A 9,421-nucleotide genomic window follows, 5' to 3' on the forward strand; every position below is an offset into this window, starting at 1 on the left:
CAAAAGTTTACATGTATGTATGTATGTAATTTGACTAAGTATATTTGGACGACCGTCACAAGGTTATACTGCGGTGAAATAACTACAAAAAAAAACATAGATCTGTTTTAGTTAACCTTTACAAAGGCTCATAGTTTTCGGTATTTCGGTATTCGAAATGTCTTTGGGTTTTCCTTTGGTCCGTACTTTGGCAAATAGCTAAAGCAAGATGATCTAATGATAAGATAAACATTTTAAGGTAAGAAGTCCTCAAAGTTTCATTGAATCCTAAAAAAAATGTTCCATCGAATTAATCGAAAAACAGTGAAAACTTACTGAAGTCGGTTCAAATGTTCTCGATATTTTTATATTTTCGCTATTTTTTGAGGGAGGAAATCATCCAAAAACCTCTGCCGCCTGAGGCTAGGCGAGAGGGAATGTCAGACTCTCACTGACTACAAACCACCCTGTTGCTAATCGTCTTCTTGAGTGGGTTATTTGCGCTTAGCAAGATATTCTATAATTCATTTCTATATGATATCGATTACAGTTTATTTCTCAAAATTATACAATAAAAAATATTAATTTACCGTAGTGCCCATAAATATGTATTCGGTAATGCTATCGACAGCAATAATTCAATGTCTAAAATATTTCCTGCCAGTGTTGTCTAGGCTTTTCTTCTCGACACTTAGTGTAACAATAGCATAACTAATATGAAAATAATATTTTTAGCCTCGACATTGTAATATTTATAAAAGAAAGTTATACCACTTTTCACTTTTATGCTGAAATATCTTCACTCACATAGGTAAGACATTTGATTCGAGTCAAGCCAAACTAAATCTCAGTAGAAATTAAATAAGAAACAAATTAATTTATGTACGAAGATATAATTATTTCCTTACCTTCCCAATCCACGTTTTGCTCAACAACCCTTAAATTCCTAATCCTCAAAAGGCCGGCAACGCATTTGTTACGCCTCTGGTGTTTCGAATGTTCATCGGTGGCGCTTGCTTACTATCAGGTGATCCGTATGCTCGTTTACTGGCTTATTCCATAAAAACGGTAGTCTTTTTACCTATGTATATCACAACGTATCCGAGATTATTATTTAAACATATTTTTTTATTTCTTAACTATATTTTCTCAAGTAATAAAGTACTGTATAACAAAAAAAAAACAACTCAAATAAATAATGATAAGTTAAATCATAACGCTTCAATTCGAATTCCATTCGATAACCTTCAAATGTATATTGGATTTTATTCCATTATAATAATTGTCATTATGGATTGTACATAAATATGGGTACGTATAAATACCTGATTAATGTATGATCATACTATGTGCACATCATTAAATAAATTATGTGTGTCTAATTGGTTAGTCTAGTGTGAAGAGGTTCTATGATCATATGATATGATTCGACCAGGTCAGACGAACTGATGTAAATTAAAGTAAAAAACATACTGTTCTTATGTATGTACATAATTTTTTAAAACGAACAGGTTGTTCTTATATATATATTTAAAACGTTGCACCACACTAGTATTTTTCTCCTGTGTCATAAGTACGTTTACAAACATACAAGTTCACATGCACATGAAACTCAGACCCGAAACAACAATTTGTGGATCACACAGAGAGTTGATTCAGTAATCGAATGCGCTCCAAGTCGCGTGGCAGCCGGTTGCCCGGCCACCGCACCAATAGTGCAGTAAAAAGCAATTTTCCGCCAAGCTGTCACTTATCTCGGAATAAGTAGCTTATATAAAACTGTAACAATTGTAGGGCTTCCGTAAAAATAGACAATTAAACATGATAGTCTTCCCACACGACAGTGAATACTGAATAGTGAGTTTACGAGATGAATTACTTTTATTGTGATATTAAGTAATTTCCTTGTGTCTTAAAAGTAATTTGATGAGAAAGCATACTTAACATAACTTTCAGACTTGAAACTAAAATAAATGGATCACAACAGCTGCACTCAGTTGCTCAACCACTACGAAAATAAAATGATCCTCTACAAATAATATATTAAGTTCAATCTTTGACAAAACTTTGGAAACAGCAGGTTAAATTTAAAAATAATATAAACCTTTTTTAACCTCAAAGTAATAATTCTAACGAAATTGTCCCGTCTTGGGTGTATCTTAACCAAGTAAGGAGAAGTCATTGGATAATTTTCACCCCTCAAAACAAAGGATGTACCTTAATGCTAGTCCCGTAGGTGTAGCGACTTAACCAAATCAATAAACCATTGAAAAAACAAAGCCCAAATAAAAGCTCGGAAATAGCGAAAAGGCTGAATGATAAAATTTCTACGTGTGTTACCTAAAAAAGGTACAACCTTGGATTGAGACAAAGCGATGAGGCATGTAACAATAACGTTTGCAAGTAATAGCTTGTGAAAGGTCACATTCCTACACAACGTTAAGACATAGCTCAGTTCACACTTACTAATATTCTGGTCTAGGTGTTTGTCTGTATTTACATTACACATTTTAAAAATGAACCTGAAATACTCTTATCTCATATTTAGGGGCGAAGACAGATTATGAAAAGGAAAAAATATGCATTCAGATAATCAGTAATAACTAAAGGTACAGTCTTCAATTTTCTTTACCGTCTCCATTTTTTTTTTAAGTCAGGTAATAATATCCCTAAAACTTTCTTCTAAGTCTAAAAAATAGTATTTTTTGCTGAACACCGGATCAAAATCGATTCAGTCCAATTTTATTGATAACTCTAGATTAGTCAAAATACGTCAAACAAAATGAACTTAAGAACGGAATTTGCTTTTATTTGTCCAAAATAATTAAATTTGTTATCAAGCCCCAACTTTTAAAAGCTTCATATCAAATGTAAGGTGCACCAATGTACAAAAATAATACTAAAACTCGCCAACAACGAGAAACGCAGAATGCAAAACCGAGGTCAGTAATAACACTCAATCTAAGATACTGGTCTTCTGCTAAAGGTCTGCCGAAGATCAAGGGCTCGAAGGGACTCCAAAGGTTAAACTGAAGTGTATCACAGCTAGTAATCTACCTATCAAAGGTTATAGGGCCTCATCAATTAATAACAGGAAAAATTTGAAGTTTTTAGTTGTCGTCGCGTTAGATGTGTGATCTGATTTTAGACAGTCTAGATTGTTTTTCTTTCCTAATTCTATTAATATCAGTTTTTCATGGACTCTTGGTCCGTGCCCTTGTCATATTTATTAAGTACTTGAAAGTTGCCGACTGCCGATCGAAGGGTCTTGCGTTCGATTCCTGGTTCAAGTGAACACAACATGCTTCAATAAATTTTGATCTTAAATTTAACATCATGTCTTGTGCCCATGGGCTTCGCTTGATCGCTTATCATCAGGTGATCCGTCTGCTCGTTTACCTCGTATTCCATAAAAAAACATGATACTTTTTAAAAAAAAAATAGTTTCAATTTTCAAAATTTTTTTGTTTACTTTTTTCATGAGAACCGTCTCTATTAAGCGTCTCACTTGTATTACAATGCACTCTAGTTACTGTAAGATAAAATATTGCACCTCAAATACAGTGTAGTCCGTTTAGTACGACTTCGCATATAGCAACCAACCGTTTTTAGCGACGAAAGTTTAGGCATTTGTTTGGTTTTAGTATAAACTTGCATAAATAGACATTCGTTTATTACGACTCCGCTTACAACGACCATCCGCTTTTAACGACCGAATTTCACACATAATTGTCCGGTTATAACGACACAACGACGAGCGTTGCTGTGTTTACAAAAAAATCATAGAAAATAATTAAATAAATGAATAGGTAGCTATCTCAGCTATCGGCCCGCGCGACGCCTCTGATTGGAAATTGACTGTTTATTTTATGGCAGTACGAATTTGTAGGTAATTCCAAGTGACGCGATAAAACGCGAATAAAACCAGAAAACAAACAAAAATTACATACAAAATTGCATTAAATGTAAAGTTGTTAGAATAGATTTACACTTACATATAAGAAAGCGGTACATTATGTAGGTACGTACATTACACATCCTTACATATTTTGAATAATTAATAAATAACTATTTTGATTAAAATGAGTTTTTTTTATCTGCTCATCACCTAAACGGGCATTCAATTGTAATATCTGTTATATAAAAACAAACTTTTTTCTGTTCGTTTAATACGACTTCCGGTTAGTACGACGTAGTGTCACCGGTCCCTTGGCAGTCGTTATAAACGGATTCTACTGTATATTGTTTCAGTTAGATTTACTGTGGGAACTAAAAAAATGGTTCAACATTGGCTCACAACACAACGGTGACTCATGTTTTGTATCAAAATAGTGTTTGAAAACAAAATACAGATCACTGGGTCACGAAATGGCGTGTAATTTGTACATGTATGCAAGGATTAATTGTGTTTTTTTTTATAATTTGCTTTGTTTTGTTACTGTCAAGAAACATTTTGTAATGTATTTTTATTAATTTATATTTTAATTTTTGAAATGTTTGAACTATTTAAAAGAATACATAAATATCATTTGCCTGTTTAAAAGTCAAAGTAAAAGCATTTATTTCAATTAATCCTCTATGAGGCTCTTTTGAAACGTCAAATTGAATTGTCCGTCAGTTTGTCTGTCAGTGAAGCTGGGTGAAAGCTAGATTTCAAATTTAGATAAATATAATATAAAACAATATACCTCCAAATTACCTAACGCAATTAACAGACAATAAACCTTTTTTTTATCGGATCATTTTATCTGAAACATAAGACATTATTACCATTGGTACACTATTACACGCATCCACGATTCCAACTAAATCCAATGTTTTCAATAAAGATTCAATATGTAGTTAAGTTACAAATTACTAGGCTTTAAGCAGGATACGGAGATGTCTAGTTACCGATAGCATCTGACTAGTTTAATCAAACAATTTACTTGAACACTTTGCTTCAATTTATGGGTTCTTTGCACTGTAGCTTTACCTACGACCTTTAAGACCTTTTGGGCTAGTTCTATGTAGTGTAGTTAGTTTGTGTCTATAGAAAATATACTGTTGCTGTTTTTTTTATTTTCTTACCTTATTTTCGTAGACTTTCTCTTTAAACCCCTTTTGACAATTTTTTATTCCTATCTCTGTCTTGTAGCTTATTTTAAAATATTAGACACGTAAGTTTTATTTTCTTACGGATAAAATACTTTCGAAGATATATTGAGTTAAAATATCTTGTAACGACACTTCTAGGTATGTTTTATACGTAGAAATGTCGTAGGCATTTGCTCCCACTCCTAAACTTCGATTCGTTACGTTATCTGAGTATAGTTATTTTATATGAAAAAATAAGAAAATAGATGTCTTATATTTTTTCATTACCAACTGACGGACTAAATTGGACTAAATAGATTTTTAATTTTCTTACTTAATGTCATCATCCCTATTGACTAACTGCCGTACTCAGAGTCATTTAATGATTACCTAAACTATTCCTTAGTAACGATTTTCTATGGAAAACAATCGCTAAGGACTTGGTTAAGTAACCATTAAAGGACTCTGATTACGGCGGTGAGATGCTCCTAAAATCATGCGTAATTAATTAAATAAAGTTTGAAGAAAACTGATTTAAATTGACATGTAATTAAATTCATATGATATACAATTTAATAATTACGAAGCAGTTACACATAATTAACATGTCCAGTTTGATCGAAGATATCTTATGAATTAATTGAAATTTCATCATTTTTCATTAGCATTAATGTATGTAGTAAGTTTAACTTCTTATGGTAATTTAATACAGTAAGTTTGACTTTAAATATGAATTAGAGGCAAAATTATGGTGAGAAAAAATCAACCTTTAGGTATTTCAATCAATTAGTAATATTGTAATTTGTTTAGTACGTTTGTTTTTTAAAAATTTGGAGAAAAGTTCCTCTATGATTATTTTTTTTGGAATAGATAGCGAACCTGTCACCCGTCACCTGATGGTAAGCGATCAGCGCCGCCCATGGGAAGCCCGCAACAGGTTTGAAAGTCTGGTATTAAGTCATAACGCCCTAAATAATAAAGGAGAAAAGCTTTTGGCGAAAATGTCCCAGATTTCAAACTCGATGACATAAACGAAGATAAAAAAGTTCAATAGGAACCAGACACATGTCACAAATTGACTGCATGGATGGCGCGGTGGCTGGGACTAGAAGTCTTTGGTCGCCTAGCTTGCTCGACAATCGCATACTCGATCTTTCTATCTATAAAACAAATAGAAGAGATTAAGCTAGAAAGTATTTTTTTAACCTTTAACCTACCTTGTCATTGAAAGAGAATGCATTCCTCTTACTAAAACAATAAAACAGATGACAGCTCTATTCACGATCGAACAGTAATCGATTACCTTGATCGAATCACTTGACTTTTTATTCGATTATTATGCACATGTGTTATAAGATTTACATAATGCGATTCGGTATAATGTAATTGCTGAACTTATGCAGTTGTGCTAGACTTTAGGCAATAATCTAGACTAATTTTGACTCTTAATGATTGTGATTAGGTATCGATGTGTGGATGAATATAGAGGTAATCATGATCATATAATATAGTGGGCTAGTGTATTATCTAACAAAGAATAATACATAGTTGTTACATAACATCACACCTTTTATTCTGCGAGGGATTAGGCACTATTGTGTCTAACGCTAACTTTTTAGCAATATTTTATTAGGTCTCATGTAATAGGGGATTAGTTTTATAATCCTAGCACAGCGCTATGTTAAACTCCATGCTATTTATATTACTATAAGCCGGTAAACGAGCAGAGAGATCATCTGATAAGCAATTGTCGCCGCTCATGGACACCAGAAACACTAGAGGCTTTGCAAGAGCGTTTCCAGCCTTGGGTTTGGAAGGGTTGTTGGGGAATCGGGGATTGGAAAGGAGGGTAATTAGGTCTCCAACAACCTAACTCACATAACGCAAGCGTTATTTTACGTCGGTTTTCTGTAAGGCCGAGGTTGACTCAATTATCACTCATTCATGCCGAAGCATGGCTCTCCCAAAAATTACCAAACTATTTAGGAATCAAACCCGAGCCTTACCTACACAACCTTTAGACCAAAAGGTCGTACCTACTAAGTTCAGAATGCATTTCATTTGTCAAGTTTAGACGGTAACAATAATGAATGCCTTAATAACAATGGGTGAATGACTAATCTCTGATCCACGCAGCTTCCAACACGGCTCCTCTAATAAACCTGTAATTGTGTCCTTGTGAAGTGTATTCAGTTTGTTCTGTTTTGATCGCTGTGATAGGACCCTCTTAATTTATAAATATTAAGTTATAATTATAATAAAAAATGGACATGGATGAACATAGAATGGATTCTTTTATCAATATGCATAAAATAGAAAGGTTAATTTAAATTCATTACTCCATAATAGAATTTATTACCGATGTATTCAAAGTTTGAGCCTGAATAAATTTAAAAATGTTATTAAAGAAAAACTGTATAGTAAAGCTTTTTATAAAATTAAAGACTACTTAGATGATAGTCAGGCTTGGGAGTGAGCCGCTATAATGTCCACACAGGTCATGTTGACATGTTTGTAACACAAGTTACATTTTTATACAATTTGACATGATATACATTAATATCATTCGATATTTTTTTGTTTTCACATATTATTTTTAAAATTGTTAGTTTGAGGACCGTGCGAGAGTTTGCCTAGTCATTTCACTTTTAGTTAATTATATTCTGACAGTGTGAGCATTTGTGTGGCCTACCCAAATGTTCTTTTGGTAGGTATTGTTCGTCGGATCATTCAGCAACAGCCGTCAGCTGAGCTCATTGTAAACTGACACATGCGTGCTGCCATCTGAACAGGTCCGCTCAAACTGCTGTGGTTCTTTCCTCAAAATACCACTACAGAATAAACTTGCACGATTCTCCGACATCTTTAATTGATTTTGTCTGGACTTTAAAAGAGACTATGACCTCTGAGTTTGTTTCGGCATTTCTTCTCAGAGTAGTCGGATAGGAAATGCCGGCCTCATCTAGCTATTCGAAATATTGACGTGTAAAAGTGTTATTTTATAATCTATTTACAGAAATAAATATCATTTATCATTTATCATTTATTATCATTTAGACACTACTTTTGTATAAATACTATTTAATGAAAAATAAAATAAAAGTAGTTTAAATTAAAACGAGAGCAGAAAACCATAAATCCTAACACTTATAATCCGAATAAAATCAAATCTTCAATAATCCATTCATTCAATTATAACTCAAAGCACAGCTTTTCGAAATCCCAAATAATAAGCGAAGTGCAGTTACTTTAAACGTAATCACATTAAACCATAACTAAATACGTAGATATAATAAAGAGCGGCCATATTTAAATACACTATTAAAACTATTACTTAATGTTACGCTTCAAATAAATCAACTTCGTTGAATTTTGGCGGCGTAACAGATATTATGTCGAGGTTATACTCGTAAGTCTGAATGTCAATGGGTCAAAATGGATGAAATTCCTCTTGGAATCTGTAGAGAAAAGTTACTTAGACTTTTAATATGGAGTTAGTATTGAATCTAAAGGGTGTATTGGGGGTTTAAAAGGCCTCTCCCTTGAAGAGATGTAACATAGCCAAAAGGCTATCGAACACAATGCTTGCGTTATGTTTCGTTGTTTGTGTGAGGTTACCGGAGGCCCAATTCCCAATTCTCGATTCCTAACCCCCCAAAACCGGCAACGTACTTGTAACGCCTCTGGTGTTTCGGGTGTCTATGAGCGGCGGCGATTGCTTACCATCAGATGATCCGTCTGCTCTTTTACCGGCTCATAGTGGTAAGATTTAGTTGGGTCATAGTGGAACGTAACTAAGAAAAGATGCAACAGGAACGCGTAGGTTGTAATGTGGCTGTAATTGTGCGTAATAGAATTACGTCATAGGTATTGTTCTGTTTTAGTAATGTTCCTTCTTCAGTGGGTATTGGAAGGTGGGATCATTTTTTGGGTAAATGTATGATGAGTGTAGCTAATAAGTAATGTATCACATAAAACAAAAATAGCACTTTTATTTATATTGGTTTGATCATACATTTCTTCCTACTTTCGTAAAAATATAAAAAAAAATGACATTAAGACTAAAAAAATTATTACAAAAAGAATTACATCACCATAGCTTTTTTCATTATTTTTAACATTTTTTAATTTGGCGTTACCGTTATTAGCCTTAACAATACCCGTATTGTACTTAAAATAACAAATAATCCTAAAAGAGCAATTCTATAGGAACTCATTTTTTTCAACTCAAAAATCTACTCTAGAAGTTCCTACAAGTTGCAACCGTACACTCAACCAATAGGGCTGTCATCATCACTTCAACAGCTTTAATGGCAGATCTGATGAGCCAACTCACATACCTCTCTATCGCCAAGGTTATTGAAGA

This window comes from Spodoptera frugiperda, chromosome 7 (assembly GCF_023101765.2).
Source record: "Spodoptera frugiperda isolate SF20-4 chromosome 7, AGI-APGP_CSIRO_Sfru_2.0, whole genome shotgun sequence".
NCBI classification, from domain to species: domain Eukaryota; kingdom Metazoa; phylum Arthropoda; class Insecta; order Lepidoptera; family Noctuidae; genus Spodoptera; species Spodoptera frugiperda.